Consider the following 24,304-nt stretch of genomic DNA (forward strand, 5'->3'; position numbering starts at 1 on the left):
TGGAGACTTGCGTATTGTCAGGAAACTTTTAAGGAATTGTCTTTATTGCAGATGTGGCCCAAACCCTTAATTTATTTTGTTGCCAATTAAAAATAGATTTGGATGGTGAGAAACAAAAGGCAATCATAAAACACCTCCAGCCCTGCCCCTTCTTTCCAGGCTCAACTTCATGCCTTTGTTCCAGACCGCTCTACCTCCTCTCCTCAAGCGGTGCAGGGGATGGAGAACGCAGGTTGTGGTCCATCCGTAACAGCTCCTCTCTGCCCCCTGCTCTGGCATGGGCTCTCCACAGCTCCTTCAGGGCACATCCACCTGCTCAGGTGTGGGGTCCTCCATGGCTGCAGTGTGGATTCCTGCTCCAGCGTGGTCTCTCCAGGGGCTTACAGGGGGATCTGTGCCCAGGCACCAGCCCATCTCCTCTCCTCTTGTCTTCTCTCTCTTTGGTGCTTGCAGGGCTGTTCCTCACAGATTTTTTCCCCTTACTGCTGGGCAGTATTTTGCCTTTTCTTAAGTATGCTTTCCTAGGGTGCCAGACTGCAATACTCTCTGACCATCTTCCTTTAGCTATTCCACACATGGAGGGTGTACTGTTTAACATTTAATTTACTTATTTGAAGACAGTTGATGTTACACGGGATTTCTGATTTACCAGAGTGACACAAAATGTACTGCATAACACCACAGAAATGTAAGTTACCCTTAGCAAAACACAGCAACTGGAGTATAGAGTTCAGTCCCACCACCAATGTGATTCCCGTTACCGGTCTCTCTAATATACTCACCGTCAGGATGTGGGGCACCCCAAGCACCAGGGAGGCACATGTGGGTTGAGGCCAGCTCAAGCCCCTTGCTCTCTTCAAAATACTTTTGCTAGTTGCCCAATTTTTATGCTCTGAGCCAGGTATTCCCCCCCCCCCCCCCCCGCCGCCGGTCTGGCTGACTGGAGAGACAGTCACCCTCTTTTAATGAACTCAGGGAGAAACATTTACACCACCAGCTGATCTACTCAGCTATTGATAGCCGTCCATTTAAAACGAAGGCCACTCTCCGGCACTCTTTGTGGAGGTAAAAGCTTCTTCGCAACGGCTGCGCTTAGTCCCAGCCTGCGTTATCCCCTCAGCACCCCGGCACATCGCCCTTGCCCTGCTCCTCCGAGCCTTCCCCCATCGCTGGGGCCTTTCAGTCAGTCTCAGCGAGGTGCCACCATCGTGGCTGCGAGGCTCAGCCGTGCGCTGCGGGTGGGTTGGAGCCGGCTGGAACCGGCTGTGTCCGGCACAGGGCAGCCCCGGCTTCTCCTCACAGAGGCCGGCCCGCAGTCGCCTGCCAGCGCCTGGGCACCCGCGCCCTTACCCCGTGTTTCTGTAAACCCTTTCCTGTCCGTAATGCCGAGGCCTCTTTGTGTTAGCAGCACTCCCATGGAAGCCTGAAACAAATCTTTGAGCACGTAGGAAAGGTAAAAGAAAATATGTAGCTAAATAAAAACAAGCCCTCGGACTGCCTGCAGTGTCGCATAGCCTGCCTTTGCCTCTAGCACTGTGTGTGTTTAGTCACACTACTGGGTTGAGTTTAGTCTTTTACTTGTTTACCTTCACTGTTATGTCTGATTCAAATTCATAATGTTTGTTTCATGCAAGCCTTGAATTTGTATGAAATATTTTTTCGAACTTCTGTTTTAAAAGTCTGTGATTTTTTTTTTTTAAAGGAAAACAGTAATGGATATGACATATGTTTTACTATTTGCATTTCAAAAGCGTGTACTGCCTCTTAAGTGCTTGTTGCCTGTATCACCCTCACGGCCAGCTATGCATTCCGTGTGGATACGTACTTTCCAGACTCATTTCTTAGCTGCCAAAAAGGTTTTCAGCCCCCTTACCCCACCGCTGTCCCCCTGGGAGATGCCTGGGAGGAGAGCTCGTTCACTCAGCTTCCTGGGAATATGCAGACACTCTACTGCAAACATTGCTTTAACCTTGTAAATGCATATGCCATGGATTTGGGTCATGCCTGTCTAATATCCAATGCATACGATACGTCTTTTCTCTGGGAAAGAGTGGCATGAATGTGCGAAGTCACCTGAGCTCTGGGTTATAGCTATAAAAAGGGATAGGGCATTGGAGAGCTTTGGTGGTCAGTGCAGAATGTCTGAAGGTGAAAGTACCAGCCTTTAAAATGAAGGGGCCTTCATGCCTCAAGGGACTGAAGAAAACACACTAGTTGCCTGACAGTCCTAAACGTGATGAAAATCGTCCACTGCAGGGGATATTACTGTAAATCATTGTCTACCTGACAGATTTACATCTACTAGCTTCCATAAAATTCACTGTTAATGGCACAACACCTATTAAGCTGAGGTATTTCTAGGTATACTATATCATTGTATTTTACTGTAGAGTTTACATTATTCCTAGCATTTCAGTGCTTATATTATGAGGTGATTCAAACTGAAAAGATAGTAACTTTTTCTTGCTTTTCAAGGACAAGCTTTTATTTCTGAGAAACCATTCAGAAATGACAGGCAAAATATTGGAAATAATAAGGCTGAAAAATACTGTACTCCAGAACGGATGAGATTTATTGAGACATGCATTTGGCTACTTGAAGGAGGCATTAATAAGGTGCCAGCCAGATTCTGGTGTTTTGTGAGTTGCTTTTCTGCCACCTTTTCTGTGTGTCCCCCCCCCCCCCCCCCTTTTGCCTGTCCAAATAACAATTGGAGAATTGTATTGAGAAGGTTATATATGGAGCACGTGATGAATATTGACATCAAACTAATGTTAGCAGTGAAGAGCTTGGAAGAACAAGAATCCCTGCCTCAATGTAAAAACATTAGGTGAAGTAACTGAAAGCACATGCTGCCAACCAGTGTCCTGTACTGCAAATTGCTGAGGCTGGATACTGGAACACCCTGGGAGCGTACAAGTTCCGTCCCCTTCCCTTAGCTTCAGGATGATTGAGGGCATCCACATTATATGTGAAGAGAAGCTGTGGCATCTGTTACTTAGGGAATTGGTGGTTAGATTGATCCAGCTTTCACCTGAATTTAGCAGAGGAAGTACCAGAAATGAAGAGATAACCTTGCAAGGAGTAAGCTCAGTGTCCTGGAGGCTGCTTCCCTGGTATTTGGGTGGGGAAACATCAGTGCTACTGAAAGAGAGATGCGCCAGTCTCTCCCTTCAGAAGTTTCTAAGCCCCATGTGATATTGTGGGATTTTGGAAAAGCTTTTTTGTTTCTTTAGCACCAGACTCTTCTAATGCAGCATTGCTTTATGCCAATATGTTCCTAGATTTTTGTGTGAAACTAATCCTACATCCTGTGCCATACAGTCCTACTTTACTGGAAAACTGTATTGCACAGGAATGGATCAAAGACATTCAAGTCTTTGAAGGGATAAAATGACACCTCTCCCCATCTGCCCTCAGCCAACAAAAACCAACAACAAAACATAAATGAGTTCCAACTGTTTCACTCATAACTCACAAATGGATGGATTTTTACAAATTCATTTCATGTTGCAAGCTAGTAAGGTACATCTGGTGCGAAAGGTAGTGCTGGCAAGATTTTTTACTCCCCCCTTGCAAAAATATGTGATTTCAAAGCAAAGTAGAAATAGACAATGTTTTTGCTCTAGTCACATTTCTAACAAAGATGTTTCAGTGGCCAGTTCTTGACAAGGCCCTGTTAAGTGGCTTTCAGCCCTGGAACCGTGGTTAGCTCCTGACAGTGTGGCAGTGACGGATCCATGCGTCAGTGCTGCCCTTTCCATGTGGTCCCTGCTGGTGGGGCCTCTCACGTATTCTGTTGACTTACTGCTGAGCTTCCTCTTCCCTGATTGACCCATAGGCTAATCAAGCTTGGTCATTCCTGTCTATTAAATGGAGTGTTATTCTAAGAATTAGCTTAAAATTAAATGTAAGTACCCAGTTTTGGTCTGGATTACCAATTTTAAAGTGAAAGATACCGTGACCTGGCATCTATATTGTTCTGTCTCTTTTTTTCCCTCAAATGTACTTTGTCCATCATAATTTTGATTCATAAAAATTAGATAACAAAACATTTATTATTGCCTGCTCTTTTAATTGTTTGGCATTCTTTTCAGGCTTAGAAAGAAACGTTCTTCTGTACCATTTTAGCTGATCAGCTGTTTTTCTTATTAAGCAGCATTTGCTACTCCTTGTTGGGTTAGGTTTTTTTTTTTGCAAACACAGTTCAGTTATCCTTCCAGCAGGATCTGGAAAGAAACCCCATAAGAAAATGAGTGTATGTTGGAGAGCAGCAACAGCAATTTTGGGCAAAAGGAATTTCATACTTAAAGAGCATGACGGCCGTTTCCCAAGTGCATTGCTTCAATACAAAAAGTAAAAGTTATGTTTTCTTTTCACAAAAGCTGACATACATAGGCAACCTCTATCATAAGGTTTCACCTCTTGATTCGAAAGGAAGGCTCAGTGAGCATAAAGAGTGTGCATACTGCAACAAGAGAAGCTTAAAGGTCAGCACAAAGATGAATCCAATAGCAACTGTAGTATTCTCGCCTATGCATAAACTGGCTTCTACACACTTTAAGGTAAAAATCACATCCCATGGTGTTATGCAACAGCAGGGTGGTCTCCTGTTGGCCCCAGAGGGAAGTCTGCTGGCAAAAGCAATGAAGAAGAATTGACACCAAGATGTCACATTAGGGGGAAGATTTGCCAAATTTGGGTCTGACTCGCTCACCTGCCAAAGTTGCATAAATCTGCAGACAGTTTGAAAATTGGAGCATATGGAGACAGGGAGTGCATTCCACAGTGCCAGCTAATGAAAATATGCAGTGTGAAATGAGCTAACATGGATGTCCCGTATACTGGAGAGATTTATATTCTTCCCTTGGGGAGTTTAATCATTCTAACAAATTGCAAGTTTAATTTGTAGCAATGACCTTGGGAAAGATTATTTGCTCTACTCTTCTAATAAAGCTAATCTAGATACTGTGGGGGTGTGTTTTAGGATTTCTTATTTTTTAAATCTGTTATTTATGGATTCCTCAATTCTGTGAGCTATTTCAAAGCCATTCACAAAAGAGGTATAGCAAATCAGGTAGATTTAGTTTTTAGACAGAAAGTTGAAATCCACTATTCTGGCTTCATACCTCTACTGGAAAACTTTTGGAAGTCTGAAAATCAAAAAGCCTTGGTCATTACTGACCAAGATCATAAGGTGGGGTAGGCAATACCTCTGTTTCAGCTGGTTTTAGATGGCCTGTAGTGCTCAGTAATGTCAAGAAGGTAATCCATTCTAGCCCATATGAAGATGCAGCATTTGTGGGCCCTACTTATGTGAGGGATGCTACTGAGATCAGAAGGGCTGGTAGGGGAGATTTGTACAATTGCACTAAAAGTGATTAGGCATTGAAAAAAGATTGAGGACTACCTGAGCTGTTGCAGATGGGCTGTCACTCTGTAAGGTACTCCTAGACTACAGAATATCATTTGATACTTAGAGTATCATAGTAAAAACTTATAAACTGTCAGACCTTTTCCCTAATCTTGCTAAACTGAGCATTCTCTCTGTTGAATGAAACAGGCAATTTCGTAAACAAACTCTGTGTTACAGCGGTTTGAAATGGTTTCAGAAAAATACGCGCTACCCAGTAAGATACCATTTTCCATTGTATCCTGGCCCCTGCTGGGGAAGTTGGAGAACAGGCTGCAGCTTTCTGACCCTATGGCCAATTCTTTGAGCAGTGACCTTACTGATTAGAGCAGTCCCAAAATGCTAAGCAGTAGCAGCTGCCAGTTGTCCTGAAGAGGCCATTTGTCAAAAGACAGCTGGCTGAGTGAACTTGGGTTGTGGCTGCAGCCTTGCCAGTTTATGACAAACCTGGGCTGAAGCAGGGATCTGAAGCTAGTTTTCAAGCTGCACCTGCTCTGCTATGGGGTCAGTGCTCAGAAACTCCCTTCCTAGGGAGGGTCTGTATAAAACCAATGTCTCATGCTGCAGCAAAAGCATGCTGACTTTGTGGTGTTGGGATATGCAAGGGTCATAGAAAGCAGGAACACTAATTATGCAGCATTAAAGGGGGAGTCACTGGCTTTCTTATTCTTCAACAGATTTTTTCTTCTCTGCCATTAGAGTGACATTTAAGATGTCTAGAGATATTCCTTCATAAGTAATAATATTTAGCTTTTTTGCTGGCAGAAATCCAAGTGCTCCACAGCATGGAGCTCCACAGCCATGCCGTCATTATTATTTTGTGATTGCATTGATAATAATTGTGCTGAATTTTACAAGTAGGAAAATTGAAGGATGGGAGAGAAACAATGTGTTCAGAATAGCTTGACGGGCATTGGCAAACTAGCATATAGTCTCTAGCTCCTCAGTTCAAATTGATGCTTCATTCACTAACTCACATCTTGCCTTTGCCCTCCGTGCTCCCTTTGCAGCCATTTTTGTACAAGTTGCCAATTCTTTATGGCAGTTATCATGCAAATTATTTGCTTGGCATTGTATGTTTCTCCCGGTACCTGCTCTCCTTGTGCAAGCACAAGGAGAGCAAAAGTCTGATTCTGTTCTGACCTTTCAGTAAATTAACTTACCTCTGTATGTGTTTGCCTTCCCTGAGACACGTATCTGGTTACTTTTTCAATTACCTTCTTTGCTATTCACATTATTTTCCCTAAAATGTGTAATTCAAGTGTCTCCCAGAATCCTCCCTTGAGTCCATGCTACTTTGTGAACAGAGATCCTTCTGAAGACAGGTTAGCTCTGAGCAAAGCATGTCCCAGCAGCTCTAGAGCTAGGCTTACCTATTTGAACATGAAATATTTTTAGTCTAAGCTGCGTCATCCTTAGGGAAATGGTAAAAATGCCTTTACTAGCAATTAACTGGGAAACAGGTGTCTGTAACTTCATTGCTGTGACTTATCTTCCTTAATGAAAGGATGAGGAGAAGCAAGGAGAGGGAAGATGAAATATGTGTAAAGAAAAAAAGCAAAGGGAGGAAATCCTTTTTCTTCAGTATGTGAGGCATGCTGTGTTTTATCTCTTTGTTTATGCTGCACTGCTGTCATCAGGAGGTTTATATTTTGAAAGAAGAAAATACTGCCTTTATGAAGTAGAAAAGTGATTTCTTTTCATTTTTGTTTGTATCTATAGTCCTAGGTAGAATATCCCAGGTCAAATTCTTTTTCTAGTCTATTTTTTATTTGTCCCATTTGCCTAATTTCTTTTGTCTACAAATAAATAGTTTATGGCAATTATAAGGCAAATACTATTTGTCCTTTCAGGAAGAATCACCAGTACCGGTGAGCAGACGACACAGGCAGGTAGTCCTATTGGATTGTGCTGTCAAAGGACTCAGCAAATCTGGGATTTAGTGCTTATGCTGAAACAGACTTCTCTGTGACCTTGAATAGGTCACTTAGTTTCTCTGTGCTTCAGATCCCCACTTGTCAAACAGCTATAATAGTGTTTTCCTCTTCGCAAGGCTGTCGTGAGGATAAATGCAATTAAATCATGCAGGATGCCCGAACGCTATTGAAAAGATGCCGCTAAAGAAAGTAAACTAAATTAAACTCAGTATTAATTCTTCTCACAGTTATATATGTTTAAATTGAGAGTTGCCTTGCTGAATTTATTAAGATTAATACTGTGTAGCAGAAAATCAACACTTCCCAAACTTGTTTGCCCCCAAATTCAGGTAGAGGTAAACTGCCTTGTTTACCCCTCCTCTGTTTAGCTACAGACATGATGCTGTATGTCTTGTTCCTTCAGGAGCAGGGATGAATTTTCACTGTGCAGTGGAGGAAAACCAGCCTGGGCAGAGTCAGCTGCAGGGTTCTTAAGCTGCAATGCACAATGTTGGCAATTCCCTGTGCATGTCCCAGCAGAGTACTGTTAATGAGCGTACACGCAGCTCACCAGTCCCACTGCTCACTGAGTGCTTTTTCTTTTCCTGTTCTTTCTCCCTGCAGTAAGCTACAGTAACCAGCTAATGGGAAGTTGCAACTTGCCACAGTTAGGTGGGACTTGACCATTGCTGGCTGACAGGCCATTGGTATTGGTAGAATAATTTGCTGGTTTTGAGGAAGAGGATTCTGTAGTGATGATTTATTTCTACTATAGAATGTTTATTTGCATAGTGTAGAAAATAACAAGATTTACTTGCAGAGTTGGAATCCCTCAGGTATAGTATAAATATAATTACAAGAACATATAAATATATTTATACGATGCTATTGGGATTTTGGCACCACAAATCTTATTTCCTTGACTGTGAAAAAAAATGCTTTGGAAGAGAAATAAATAATGAGTTTCTTGACTCTTGACTCAAGAGTAGGAAATATGTAGGCTCTTGGCCTAAAAGACAATTGATCCACTGTCCTTTGACATCCCAGTGCAATGGGATATCTCAAATGATATTTGCAGACTGTTCTAGTCCCTGCAGAAGGGTGGAGATAAGACTTGTGACAGTTTAGGATTATAGGTAAAAAGATACTTCTAAAACAATACTTTATGTTCAATTAATTCTACTTTTTAAAATATTGGACATGGGTTTTCTGAACTGAGGCTCAAAAACTGTAGAGCTCTGTTAAAAGATGTGTGGGGTTTTTTCTTGTTTTGTATTTTTAATTGTCCAGACAGTGAAGTGGATGCATGTAGCATATTTCAGCATTGTCAGATGAATTCTGGGAAAGCTTCTGGAACGTGATGTCTGAAAACGATACCTGTTGCAATACAAGCATTTGGGAAAAACTTCATCTACTAACACATAGACCAAAAATCTGAGTTGAAGGGAATTCTTTCTATGTGTGTGCTGTATGTAGCATGTGTTGGTTTCTTTTCTTCTTTGCTGTATAGGTAAGGCTTTGATACAAAAGGGGCATGGAAGGTTCTGTTGTCCTTGCACAGCATTGATTCAGTTAACCACAACCAAAGGTCGTCTAATTAGTTCTGATAAAATAAGAGTTAATACGACACCAGTGTTAACAGTGAATTGATTCATATTTTGGGGCATATTGTGTCTTTGGGAAAGCTGGGACTCACCTTGGTCAAAGTCATCTCTTGTCTTTGTGCATCTTCCTCCCTGCAACATGAAACCTGTTTTATCTGTGGAGATAGTAAGTTGTTTGAGACAGGGGCTTTCTTTCCAAAGTTTATGCAGATTACCAGGTATGGCTCTGATCTTGCTTGGGGGGGTCTATCACCATAAGCAGAATACATAGCCAGCACATTGGTAGGTTTATAAATTTTAAATTTCCCAAAACTAGCTGGTCTGACTTTCTCTGTGCCTTAGCAGCTGAAGTCATTGAAGTCTTGTGGCCTGCCTTGAGCCTAGGAACTGTGGCTAAATTAGGTGATCTTTAAAAAGAAACCAAAAAAGGACAAAAAATAACAGAACCCCCTCAAAACCTGAAAAACCTGATACTGATTCAAAGATTTGCAATGAAAGAGAAGCTGCTTTAAAGAGTAATTTGTTGTGATTGATTTTGCTTGCAGCTTGAGATTTGAGCCTTATTTCTGATCTATATTTATCTGGTTTGAACTCAAAGCCTTGGACATTGTTCATCCTTTTGTCTTTTAGGCTGAAGAGGACTGTGCTATCAGATTAGGTAATAGTAACATAAAAGTTACTGTAATCATCTCTGCTTCTAACTTTCTCTTTGAAAAGCAAAATAAATTGAATTAACCTAGCCTCATCTTTTTAATGTATGTTTCTTTTCATGGCTCTCTGAACCTCCCCCAGTTTTTCATCATCCTTCTTGAAGGCTTGATGACAGTTGACCTACCATTTAATCCCAACTCTTTCAGAATGCTTATATATGTAGGATTATATAGGAAGTAGTGCATGAGAACCATCAAGTATAGAATGCAAATATGAGTAATACTTAAGCATATATCTGTAACTAAGAGGTAGCATAGGTCAATTTAGCTTTAGGTGGGCTGAGCAGTTATTCTGAATCCTCCTCTGTGGAAGTATCTTCCTCTGCTAGCTGTAGAAGTAAAGTGTGCAGTAGTCTCCTAAGCTAAAGGTAGCCTTGTAAAAGGCTTTCTCTTAGTACCCAGATATTTAACCTGGCGTTTTGCTGTACATACCCTCTGGTTGTGTCCCAGTTTACAAAGCAATCTCAGTTACTGCAAATCCTGTCTTCACCTTCTCAGTATCTATTCGCAATCTTTCTCCTTTGCCAGCTTTGTTATCAGTGATCCAGAAGAAAATAAAGTCACTACTGATAAAGTTAATTAGTATTAGAGCAGTCCTTGCAGGTACTTCTCTGGAAACGCAGCTCTTTGGTGTTGTTTCTACATTTACTTAGTTTAGTCCTATCAGACAACTGTCAGCCTGTTTCAATTGTGCTTTTTTTCTGGTTTTGTTATTTTTGTTCCCGTCTAGTCAGGACTACTTGTGACAGAACAGTGTGCTGAAACCTGTTGCATTTCTTTCTTTTCATCTGACTTTAGCCCTGGCTCCAATGGAACCAGAGGGGACTGGTTAGAGTTTGCTGCAACTCAGAAAATCACTGAGTGACGGAAAACAGTTGTAAAAGCAAGGACCTGTCTGCATGGATGCAAGCATGTGAAAAATCACTAGTCACTCTGTCCCTAATTTTCTCCCAGTGCTTTCTGTTGATTTTTGTGTTTTGTAGGGCTGGAATTTGAGCAGACAATTTTGAAAACAAGCGGCAGTATACCTGTCCAGTGACATGGATGTTTATATAATAGAGGCCTCCAAACCTCTTAAGGCCCGATAAGTGCTAGTAAGATTTCCTGAATTCTTTGGACCCAGAGATACAAATTCTGGGTCTTTTTATTTAAGCTATTGAATTGGTGATCACTGTATTGAATGAGGTATTTTCCTTACTTGACGATCCCTTGTCATATATTTATTTATCAACATTTATATTTACTTCCTTGTTGGCCATGTGTACCATTTACTAAGTTTAAATAGAGTGTTAAAAAAGCAGAAACAAATGGTTCAGTTGTAAGTGGCTACAGCTTTTAATTTTTTTAATGCGAAGTAGTTTCTGAAACAGTTTCTAAACAATTATAGCCTGACTTTCATATGGAATTAACAATTGGCTAATGCTGAATTTCCACAACTGATACCAGTTCAAGCAGAATTATGTCAACAGCACTTCTGCCCTGAACTGGTGTAAGCCATAAAGGCAGTGAAATTACATAAGGACATATGGGTAATGTACTCAGAAGATACTAGGGATAAATGTGTGCAGTCTATGAGTGATGAACACAACTTATTTTGGAGTGAATATTTGCTTTTGTGTGCGAAGCGACTTTATCCAAAGTGGTCAGAGATTCCCATAGTTTGAAAACTTGAATGCCATTTCCAGCAGTGTATGGAAAGACTTGAAGAGGGTGCAAGTGTCAGCATCCTGCCAAAACTGCCAAAAAGCTGTAGCTGGGTTTCTTAGACATGGAGAACAATTGACTAAAGCTGTAGCTACAGAGTTTGCCTCTTTGTAAGACTTAGTTTACACAGCTTGGTTGCTTACAGCATATTCTGAAGTCTGTGCAGACTGTCCCTTTCAAGTACAGCTGGTTTAATGAACTGGGGCAAGGGTATTTAGGTGAAGCGAGAACTGATCTGTCTATTCCCGGTAAGTTTTGTGGCAGTTAGAAAATGTTTGATCATAATAATTCAATTGTTATATGTATATCTGGGTATTACAACCTAGCAACAGGATTGATACAAGAGTAGATGCTTGTTTAATTTTCAGGAGTATGATTTCTTATTGCCCAGCTCTTGTTTTACATTTATGTAGATACAACAACAGAAAATTAATTGGTTAATATCACTATTTCTTACTGGTATAAGGCCATAATAATAATAATAATGGAATTAGAGTTTATTAAATTTTGAATTTTATTATTATTGTTGTTGTTGTTGTTGTTGTTGTTGTTGTTATTATCATCATCCTGTTCAGCAAAAGTTATCAATGAATTCCTTGTTGTTCAAAGGATCAGTTGATTAAAGCAGGTGCTTAAATCTCACTGACTTCAGAAATTTCAGTGGGATCTCAACATTTGGTAAATGTTCTTCTCAATGGGAACACTTCCAGAAATCAGTTTTAAGTGTACATTCATGGTTTTTGTGCATGCCACAGCCCAAATTATCTGCTGATATAAATGAATGAAAATTGTTAGGTTAAGCCCACTTATAACGGCAGGAAATCTGGTCTGGGATTTGCCATGATGAGCAAATATAGGTATATGCTGAAGTTCATTTTACAAAGCTGGCCTAGCATTGCTGCCCAACGGTAGGAAAGCATAAATACCACAAGAAGGGTAGAGGTGCGATGTTATTTGACCATGCTTGCTCTTTCAAGAAAAGCCTCAAGACTAAAGAGCATAAACTGAACAAATCTAGGTATTTTGATATGGTATGCTTATTTTAGCAGGCAGATTAATCACATAACTAATTTTGAGCCTTGCGTGTCAAGTAGCAAATACCACTGCTCAATACCTTGTGCATAGTCAACAGATAAGACTGTTTGCTTGTAATTTTCTTCACATATTTCCAAGAAGATGTGCAAATAATGGGGATGGTCTGTGAATACTTCACAACACAAAAGCATACCCAAATTTACCAGAATCAGTATTTGGAGAATACTATTTGAGCAGCTCTAAAAATCAATGATATTATTTGAACAAAAGTGTAGTTTTCAGAAAAGATATAGTGTGTCCATAAGGCAGGCATTTAGATTTTGTGCACATTCAGAATTAGATATACTGTATAGTTTTCCAGTTATGCAGCTCTGGCTGGAATATTCTTTTTAAAGTTGATTGCTTCAAAATATATGCCAGCAAGCATGTATTTTGGTTCTGGCTCATCTGCTGATAAGCTCATTGAACTATTTCCAAAATAAAGAATAAGGATAAACAGTAGCTCAGTGATAGCCATATAATTGTAATATCAGCTGCAAATACTCAAAAGCAAGACTTTTGCTGGATGTCTGTTTCGGAGATCCATGTGGCCATATTGTGTTAGATTTTGGCCAGTTTCCTAGAAATTCATCATGTATACATTTTAAACCTCAGCCATCGTTGGATATGTCTGGTGCACGTATGAAAGAGCAATGCTTATGTCTTCAGTAGCATTTAATTTATTACTTATACATTGTAAAATTTTATGAACCAGAGCTGTAATACAACACTGCAGTGCACAGCCCATTGGTACTGCTGTAATCATTCAATTGAGAGACGTGTATGGGCATGATTCAATAGGTAATGGACTGTATCAGTTCAGCTTGACTGTTGGGATTTTATTGCTCTACCCACCTTGGTGACAGCTGCTTATTAGTGTGCAGCGCTTTAGGGAAGTCAGTATAGGAAATGAGCCCTCCAATCTTTCCCTCATTATGCCATGTGGATCAGTATTTTGGTAGATAGGGAAGGTCTTCACCCACCCTCCTTCCCTCTCCCTGCTCTGTGAAGTTCCAATTCTCAGATTTGTGCGGGTTCTGTCTTCCAGACCAAACATGTTAGAAAGCCCATCATCTTACTTTGATTAATGCTAATAGGATTTGTGACCGTAAAGCACCATGCAGTGAGTTGAGAGTCTATTGGGATTTTTTTTTTTCTTTCTTCTGTTGCTTTATATATTATCTTTCATGAGCAGGCAACAGAATTCCTTCTGCATAGTTGAAGGAATCAACATCAGCAGGGGGTAAGACAGTATCTTCATCAAATTAGTCATTTACTCTCACATGAATATGTAAACATTTATCTGTACCATGAAATACGTTAAAGGATGCAGAGTCTGTAAGCTCTAGGCCATCAATTTAAATCAGGCCCAAGCTGGCAAAGATCAATAGTCTTTACTCTGTTGGTTGTACAGGACGTGGTGTGGAACCGAGTTGGTAAGTTCAGCCCACTGTCTGTTGGGAGTGTGGTGCATGCCACTGAAGTAAGTACATCAGTTTGGTTTGCTTCCTGCACGTGTTGTCTTAATTGAGATGAAATGTTTAAAGTCTGATCCTAAACCCGATGAAATCACTTGAAGCATGATTTCTTTCAGTGGACTTTAAAGCAGGTGCAAGAAATGCATGCAATCTGAGTAGTCCTGTGACTTGTATCTAGAGAGTGGCTCGGTCCTGATATTAGAGAGTGCTGATGTTGATGTAATCATTTATGGTTTTCTGTCAAAAACACAGAGACAATTCGAGTGGAAGATTATACCATCTTCAAAGCTCTGCTTTACTGAGAATAAATATAAAGCTTTTGTCCAGTGCTATGTTTTTCTCTTTGTCTTCATAATTAACAAGATACCCTTGAAACAAAATATTACTTAGGAATATTTAAAAGGTTTCATTTGCTGTAGGCATGTGTTCAATTAAAAATAATTTATCATTTATTGCTAGAAAACTAGGAAGTTCCAACACATTATCAGACATTTCAGAAGTTCCTACCTACATTGAACTAACCTTAAATTGTCTTTACATGCAGGAAGGGTAAGTCGAAGCTAACAAATATCCTGCAGCCTTGTTTTCATTTCAAAGACTGGTCTTCCATGTCATGTGTGATGTGCTGCCATTATTACAAGAGGCAGATTAGGCAATCATCTTAATGAAATGCGAATAAGATGAATGCAGAAATATCAGATGCTGCTGGGGCATACTCCACTAAGCAAAGTATTTGCGGTACCTATTAAGCAGGATGTAAGTCAATAGAGTACCTGAACAGAAGGTGCTGTATATTGTTGTTCTTAGAAAATTTGGTGTAATTGCCTTTATTATTAAAATGGATGGCTTCTTCTATATCTGAATGCTCACTTCTCCTCTGCCTTTCTCGTTCCCAGTAGTAAATGCAATCTGATTTATAGTTGCATACAAACACTGCAAAATCACATGGACATCCAGGATATAGTTACTATGAAGAGGTGTAAATGGTAGTAAAGGAGGAGGAAATTTGCCCTGTGATTTTTGGGTTTTTTTTTGACATTTACTTCTTTCCAGATATACCAAATAACTGGGGATAGTATGGTAGGGGCTGGGGGAACTTGCAAGATTTCCTTTACCCCACATTTTGCTATGATTTAGGAAGTAAGTACATTAAACAACTCCTCAAGACCAAATTCACTGGTACCTTACAGCTGTTAGTGGCTATTGTGGTCACGTAAGGTAGGCATAAATGCAGCATCTGCAGCCTTCAGAAGTACTGCAATACCTGGCTTCTGGCCTGAAACTTACTTGGAGTCTTCAAGATAAAGGCTGTAAAGGTCCATAATCTCATGATTCCTTGTGTCCTGAGGGAGATCGTCTCTTTTTAAGCATAATATGCTATCTCACAGGTACACAGTATCCTCAAGTCAGATGCTCTGCCACCCATGACTTTGTTAACAAGCATGGGAAGTAAGACTGCAGTGCACTTTAAACACCTTCAAGAACAGTGTGTGTTTCATAGCGTCTGGCAGTGGCTGAAGCCCCAGTTCTCTGCAGCTATCCGCCAGATAGGGTGTCATCTGTAGCAAATCAATGCCCAGGATGACAGCAGTCAGACAGACAACTGGCTGCTTCATGTCTGTTTTGTTCAGAGATACTGTTCTATGAAGGCAAAGGAATTTTTTTTCTCCCTTTCTCTGTTTTAAGTTAGTAGAAAATGGATATTAAAAGATGTTGTTGACTCTACTCTTCTGTCAGTTTTCCTAAGACGCGTTGCTTTTAACTTCAATAAAATTCCAAAAAATGCAGCCTGTCAGTGTGACTGTTGTTACTGGACATCATTATATTAGGACATGTCAGGCAACTCTGCCTTAGCCTCTTCATTCCTGTGCTGCTGACTTCTTTCTAGCTGCTGGGTGGTGCTCTACTCATGTCTCCACCTTTCCATTACCCTCCTTTATCTATACTGATCATCTGTTAACTCCTGTTTGAGCTAACTGGGGACTCTTGCACAAATACAGTGGTTTTAGGCACTTTGGTGGCAACCATGACTCTACAGAAGTTTGAATAGAGAGAAAGTTCATGGTGTACTCCTGGAGCACTTATATCATGCATGCACCAGACAAGCAACTTTTTCATCATAAAAATGTCGTCATCTTTCCACATGATCACTCCTAATATAACATGCATTCAGCAAGCTTCTTCAAACATTTAAGAAATCTACAGGCAATTTGCTTCTCTTCAATGTTGTTAAGAGACCCTGGTTTGGAGATTTATGCATGTTTAGCATCACATTTCTCACACTCTCAAGCTGACCTGGCTTTCCATGCAGCCTCTCACAGGGTAGGCATGAGCATCCCTAGGTGAGAACAAAAATTGGTGCAGGTGAAAAAGGCAGAAGGAAGAACTCCCACCCCTTGTTTTGTTTGTACCTAGCAAAGCAGGGACGTCTCCCCTCTTCCTCTTATTTCCCTCTACTGAATTAGTCTGCAAGTTATGTTTTTACTAAAGGGAAAGTTACCTAAGAAAATTCAGCCAAACATTATGAAGTCTGTGTCCCCTCAGGGTTTATACAGCTGAAAACCTAAGAACAGGTGCTTTCCTTGTTGCAAAGAGATTTATCAATACTAAGACTAATGTAACCCCATCATTAGCTTGCCACTCTGCTTTTCTGTTGTCAAAAAGACATAGAGAAAGTGGTAGGGTATTTACAAAATATTACAGAGTCTTCAGCAATTATACTTCTTTAAGATGTTCTTTCTTTCACTGTTTAACTTCTGCTTTTTTGTTTTATTTATGTTCCCTTATGCATCTTCCTGAACCTTTCAGCCTTTAGCAATGTTAGGAGTTGGAGTTATGGAGTGTCACAAGGGAGTCTGACTACCTTTTGTTCCTAGTGGCAAATGAGTTGAAAACCAATAAAGACAGACTCCTTTTCTTTTCTTCAAACTAATTGTAGAATTGTATTTTAAAGGATAGAGACAAATCTATCCCTGGTTCATGCTGACTTGAATTAACTGTTTTGTTAATCTGAGGTCTATAGGACTTGCAAAGAAAAGGTTTTGGTTTCATTTGTGCTGTCTAGGAATCTCTAGTGTCTTCAGTTGCTCTTTTTTATGCCAATACAAAAAATAGCATCCAAGACTACCAAAATACTGCGTATTTGTCTCACTCCAGGTGATATTAGCTGTTTTTTTTGTGTGTTTTTCTTTTTTTTTAAATTCAGGTGAAACATTACAAACGTACTAATTGTTTGCTCTGTGTGGTTTCAGATTTATGCAACACAAAGTAAAGTATCCTACCATAGGGTGATGGACCAGGTGTGCCTAAACTGCAGCTGAGTAGTGGCAGGTGCTGCCCCACCCTCTATAAATAGAAAAGAAAGGCTCACAGAAGTTGTTGAGCTGTGATTGGGAAGGGAAATGTCTAGGGAGAGAGCTGTGAGAGTCCCCTACAGAAGCAGAGAGATACAGGCAGTGACTTGCCTTCCAGAACTGGAGAGAGACAGAGCAGTGCCAGGTCCAAGGTAAGAGCAAAGATGTGGCTGATAGGGAGTCAGATGTGTGTTCTGCCTGGGACTGCCGTGGGAATCTATGGGGGTTTTACATCTAGCACAGGGAAACTGTTCTGTGCCTGTGTGATACCAGTCCTGAGGGAATCAGTATTTGGCTACGTGAAGAGCTTGCTGGTGCAGAGAGGATATGGTAGCTGAGTCTTAAGAGTAACTGTTGGAGTGAAGTAGGATTATGGGCAGGTTAAGTGAAGAATTTAGTGGAACTCAATAAAAGCAAATAGTTGTAGAGGTGCTCCAGATATCATCTCTTATTTGGCTAAAACCATGTTTCTAGGGTGGGTTGTGTGTTTCGATTTAATGCTAAATTTTGCTGGCTAAAGCCCTGTTCTTACCAGGTGACCTCTGTGGTGGTGTCTGGAGAATGATGTCGTTGCGATTTATGCAGTTCATTAGCTTGTATTGCTCTGAATTGTCTGTATTTTCATATTTTTTTGACTAAGTTGTCCTTTTTTCTTTCTGGTATCCGTTAAAAAACCCCGTCATTTAAACTCAAGCCTGAAAAATCCCAAATATTTGAATTGTGTACTAGATTTTAGAGGTGTTGAATGTACTTATGTTTTCCTTTCACTCTTGCTTTGTTTAAAGATCTCCAATGACAGCAATAAATGGCTACTTGGCACACTGAGTGGTCAGTTCTCTCCTTTCAGGAAGGGACATGGAGGAGAAAACATAGAGCGGTAGAGGATGTTTTCAGTGCATTGTGCTGTCTCAGAAGCTGGTAGAGAGCAAAGCCAGCTGGAGGCTCTGCGCGATGTTCTGTATTCTGCTGTTGAGAGTTTTAAGGGTTTGGCTCTGCTGGGAACTGTATGTGACTAGGAAACTCACATCTATGTTGCTTAATTATCAGGGGCCTTTGCAGATACTACCAGTACATTAGGGTTACTGAAAAAGCTCCCTCTAACACCACCAGTCTGGAACTGAGCCCTGTGCAACTGAAGAAAACTGTAGAAGCTGTGGAAAGAAGCTGTGGTTTGAAAACTGATAAACTTCTAAACATTGGATGCATTCTTCAATCCCTAATTGTAGTTTTCTGTATCTATATACTTACTTTCTAAATGCTCAATATATGAGAAAAATATGTGATAAAAGTACTATACAATAGCTATATTTTAGTTAATATTACAGAAAATAGAACGTAAATTATAAACTTGAAAGCTTGGTAGGTGTAAAATCTAGGTTTGAACCAAAAGCAGAGTGTTTCCAAATCTGAAAGAAGTTCGTGACTAATGAAAGCCTATGAAGCTTCCCACCCCAAATAGGAAATGAACAGTAAAGGGGATACTTAGTAAAAATTCTGCTTCTTATGGGCTTCAAAGGGAAAAGGTGCATACTACCAGTAGTTCCTATACAGAGGCCATTTTTAGACCTCGATAGTCTTTTTAGGGTAGGTGATGTTGGGTAAGATAGCATTAATAGCTTCCTGAGGCACAGCAGGGAATTGGTGTCTGCAGGTGTACTCCTCTGTTTCTCTTTAAGGTGTTTAGAGCAGTATTTTAGGATGCACATGTTAGTGAGTTCATTTTCTTTGTACAAGGATAATAAATGGTCACAGGCTCACCCCTCCCCCCCTTTTTTCCCCTTCTGTTTGTGGTTACAAGTGGGAGATGGCATGGCAGTGAGGTACTCCTCATGTAGTAGACGTGTAAAATCAGACATGAGAAATATCTCAGCAATGAGAAATTTAATATGTAGAAAGTTCCCAAGTAATTGCATTCTATTTCATTGAGACTAATGTGTGTTGGTACCCATTTCTTAATTTTCTACAGTAAAGGAGAGAAAATGGTACGTTTGCATCTTTGGAGGTTCAAGTTTTATTGTCCAAGTATGCAAGAACAACTACAAAGTGTCAAATAATTTTTTACTTGCTTTATTCACTCTTGCAAATATTGCAGACATATTGTATACTGGACAGCTAGAATGTTTCCTTGTTATAGATCCAGTGATATAATACCCGATTCAAAAAATGGTTTCACTTTTAAGTGTAGAAGGCAGGCCATGTAATGTCAGCAAATATGCTATCTGATGTGCTAAAGAAAGGAGGGAGGGGAAAAAAAAAAGTAACCTGGCAGTAATTTTTCTGTTGTTTTACAATCACGCAGAGAGCAAATGAAGGAATCATAGTCTCTGAATCCTTTCCAAAGTCCTTTTATGTTATAGGAATGTGCTTAGAGCCATCCTCTGGTAGCGAGTGCTTGGGTGAAGAGCCACAGTTCAAATAGTTCTAATATCTTCCTGCTGTTTGTCAGAAGAAGGATCATCAATAGCTGTGCTTCTAACCTGTAGTCTAAAAATTAGTTGTGGACATGTCTTAAATCTTGGTGGGCTGGGGAACAATGATGCTTTTATTAACATTTTTGTTAGTACTCCTACACAGCTTACCCCATTCCACCCATCATGACTGCCCAGTTATTCATGTCTAACATGCAGTGTCTGAGGGTGAATTTTAGTATCCCTGATTTCTCTTCACAAAAAAATTTCAGTATAGCTGGACCATGTGTACCTTCACTCCACTCCCTTATATGAATAAATAGATTCCAATTTAGGGGATCTTGGCTGCACAGTCATGGTCTAAAAAAACTGAGTGGTAGTGGGAACATCATGTAATAAATCATCACTAAAGGAAGAGGTTATGGCTCATTGGAGCTGTACTTACTAAATGGTGGATCTCTGGAACCACAGAAAATCTTATACATCCTGTGAAGGCAAGTGAAATTTGTCAAGGTGGTTGGAAGAGGAACTTCCACTTGTGATCTAGCAAGGAGTTAACTTCTTGAAGGTGGTAACTGGGCTTACTAAAAGCATGTAAGCTTACTGCAGCTGCATGTTAGCATCTCTTCTAGGACTGACCACAAGTACTGTACCGAGCAACATACTCTTCCTTTATTATTTGTTCCATGCAGAGTGTAACAATAAGTAGTTTATGCATACCAGAAAACAGGGCAAACATTTTCCAAAATAGTCTGGCTTTCTGAGTTTCACAGGATGCATGTTATGAGCGTGGCATAGAAGCACAGAAATTAGAACTTCAGCTGTGGAAAGTGCAGTTCTCCCTTTCCCCAAAGCAGTTTTCTCTTATTGGTCATACCGTCTGCCACAGCTGGTGGTATTTGGAAAGGTTGGGTTGAAATGGTTAAAATATTTTGGAATGAGAGATAAAAGGATTTTCCCCCCCATCTTATTAGGGAATTCATGCAACTCTTTCAGTTGTGTGTTTGTGAAGACTGCTGTGCACTGAAGCAGGATACTGGAATTCTGTGGAAGAAGATATTCCTTTCAGTTCTTCAGGAACAGAAAGCTATGTGATCTGGCAAAATACTTTGTTTGCATAGACTCATGACCTAGTTGCCTGAATTCTGGAAGTGGTTCTCCCCACTGCGCAGGTGGGCACGTCCTCTAGCAACCATGCTGGCTTGTGTTCAACTTATGCATGAGTGTGCACCATTTCCAAATGACGCCTGGCTTGGAAGCAAGAGTGAGAAGCTAGGGTGGAAAGGCGAAGGTGAGAAAGGGGAAATAGATGGGAACTTCAAGGAGACAGAAAAGAGAGCTAGAAAGGCGTTTAGGAGGGATAGGGCAGGCTCTAGAGTTTAAAGGGATCCTTCAGTTTTCTGTCTCTTTCTAACTTCAGAATATGAATCTCTGAAATCTGAATGTTTTCTTATCTCTCTGGCTTTGCTTTGCAGAGCTCTAGTAGCTGCAGAGGTGTTGGCTTGTCTTTGACAAGTGTACAGGCAGGAGTTGTAGCGTGTGCAGTAGAACTTACTGTAGTTATTGTAATAGCTTTGCTACATATATATACACAGTCATTCCATGAAGAAGTTGCTTTTAATAACTACTTTAAAGTTGGATTACAAAATGGACATCCTAATTTTATCATAAAAACTGCCCTGTTTGTTCTCTCTAGTCAAGCTTAAATTAATAGATGGTGTCTGTGAAATTTTCGGTTGCCTTTCAGCAAATCTGTCTTGCTGTTTTGTGTGTGTGTATATATATATTTATGTTTTGTCCTACATATTTAATAAATTTGCCTTTTAGAACAAGTGATGATAATCTTCCCTTTTGCATTAATCCTTCCTGAACAGAAGCTGTACTCAGGAATGAAAACTGTCTGCATTCAGACTTGCTCTGTTATAGAGAGCTAGGAAAGAACATCCTATCGTGATCTGTAATTATTGGCTATAGTGATTCCCCCCCGCCCCTTACTATTTTTCTTTAAAAAGAGCAGTTTAAAAATGTTGTTCCTTCAGGTTTTTTTCCTACTTATTCCTCCCCTCACTCTCCCCGGTAGCCATTGCTGTTGTGCTAGGGAGGAAATGAAATAATGATGTGATGTTTCAACTGCTGCAGGGATCAGTTTTTGACTCCTATTTATTGCTTGTTAAAGTTTACATTTAATACCTAGTATGCTTACGTGAGGCTACTATATTCATGCTAGAATTTGGGGCATACTTTATCTATAGATAGCTGTTGTGACTGACTCATCCAGCATTGATGAAAAGGTTATGGAATGGATATGTGAGCAAAAGTTTACTTCTAGTCCTAGAGGATATCTGCTAAGTGATTAGGGGCTAAGAATCCTTATACTTATCTCCCCTTTGTTTCACCATTTCCTGCCCAGTTCAGATCAAAGACTGAGCTTGTGTAGTTAGGCAAAACTCTTGTATCGAACTGACTGCCTAATTTTTTAGGATTTAGAATGAATTTCAATTCTAGTTATACCCGGTTGCTCCTGAACAGAGTTCTTATCAAATGCCCTTTATTTATTTGCAGAAATGCAGTGTTACTCAAGGTTTTATTATGAGACTGATGTTTCACTGGCCAAAGTAAAAATAGTGCGCTTGTTTTGACTCCTGGGGCCTGAAACAGAAGCCTCCCTTCCCTCTCTCCTCACTTCCCCATGTTTATGGCAGGTGGATCAATCTGCTGTTAAAGACACTCATCTTCAGGATTTTTCTAACAAAATTGTTGGGGAAAAAGGTTATCGCCTACTTCCTTCTGTGTGTGGTCCTGAGATGAGTGACTTGTAAAATGCAGCTATCTGTGCAACAGGAGGCAGCACAACTATGCAGATTTTTTCTGGATTTGCTGAGAAGTTACAGGTCTTTCTGAGAAACATTAACAGATGAGAGCCTTCTTTCAGATAATAGAAGAAATATGGAGCATAACATTCAGAGCCCCCAAGTGCATTGTGGTAGGTCACCAAATACAATAATACCGCACCATAGTCCAGTCATGAATCAACATCAGGTTTGTCCCTTAGCCATAGTGTCTGTTACTGATAGCGCTTGCTCTCTCCCTTCCTTTTGCATCTTCCCTCCCTCTTCCTATCCATTCACCTCACATCAAGTAGCTATAGGAATAACAATGGGAAATGCATTACCATATGTTGTCTTTGAGATCTGATCATTAAATGTTTTATACCACTTGCATAGACCAAGTGTAGGGGGTTGAAATTTTCTTTGTAATTTTTTTTTTTTTTTTTGGTCTGTTAAATCTCTGAAGTGCTCCCAATCTATCTAAACTCAAGTGTGTCTCTCAACTTGAAATACTTTATTCACAGCTTTGCGCAGCAGTGTAATGTAGTGTAACTCAGCTACTGGAATGAGTTCAGCAGACAGCCACCAAAATGGCTGGAGTAATCCCTGTAGGAGAGGCTGAGGGAGTTGGACTTGTTAAGCATGGGGGAGAGATGACTTTGGGGTGTATATAGTGGCAGCCTTCCCCTACCTATGTGGAGGCTATAGAGAAGACTTCACAGCAGTGCATCATAGTGGGAAGATGAGAGGCAATGGACGCAACTTGAAACAAGAGGGTCAGACTGGATATAAGGAGAAACTTTTTCCCTGTGAGGACAGCGAGGTGTTGGAGCAGTTGCCCAGAGCAGTTGTGCAGTCTCCAGCATTGGAGGATTTCAAGATCAAAATTAATCAAGCCCTGAGCCACCTGCTCTGATCCTATGGCTGATCCTGGTCTCAGTGGGAGGTTGGACTAGAGATCTCCAATCTGAATTACCCTATGAATCACTTCTTGCTAACAGAAAATAAAAGCAGATTTTGGCTGGTAGCCTTGATTAGAAGAATGAAATCAGGAATTAGCTGATGGATGTTAAATAGGAGATAAACCTTTATTATTTACGTTGCTTTTTCTGATACTGTTTGGACAGTTCACAATTGCAACAAGCAATTACAATGGTGGTGAAATAGAATAAACTGTTGTGGGAAGTGTCTGCTTGAAAGACTAAGGAACATATTTCTTGGTCTGTAGTCCCTGCAAATGTTCCGCGTCACTTATGGCCTTTCTGCCAGTGCTTCTGTTTTCACCTCATGCCCCTTGCTCTGCGCCTTTGACACTTGAAGAATGGTACTCACTTATTTGAACTTAATGCAGTCTAGCAACAATTGCTTCTCTGCCATGTGCAAGTTATGAAGGGTTACGGAAGGGTAGCAAGGATACAGTGCAACAGTAGATGGCACAACAGTTTGATAGACTTTCACCTTTGAGGACCTTGCTCCTCAAAGATTTTTTCCTTTTTAAGTGCTAACAAGACTCAGTTAAAATGACATTAATCAAGTGCAGAGGAGAAATATGTTAATCTCATGTAATCCTCATTCCACCTCCTATAGTGGAGATGAGAAGAGGAATGCTAGCTGAATTATGGATGCTTTAGATTAGAATTCAGTTATGCATGGAGCTTGTAGATAAAACTTTTTTCAAAATGGGGAATGCTTAAAAAGTTAAGCGTGTGCTTCTCTCTTGAAACCCAGCCTTCCTCTGCTTAACTAGCCAAACTATAGTAGAATAGTGCTACTGAACTCAAAATGGTATCAATTTAATTTTAATGATAGATCAATA

Source organism: Mycteria americana, chromosome 1, assembly GCF_035582795.1.
Source record: "Mycteria americana isolate JAX WOST 10 ecotype Jacksonville Zoo and Gardens chromosome 1, USCA_MyAme_1.0, whole genome shotgun sequence".
NCBI classification, from domain to species: domain Eukaryota; kingdom Metazoa; phylum Chordata; class Aves; order Ciconiiformes; family Ciconiidae; genus Mycteria; species Mycteria americana.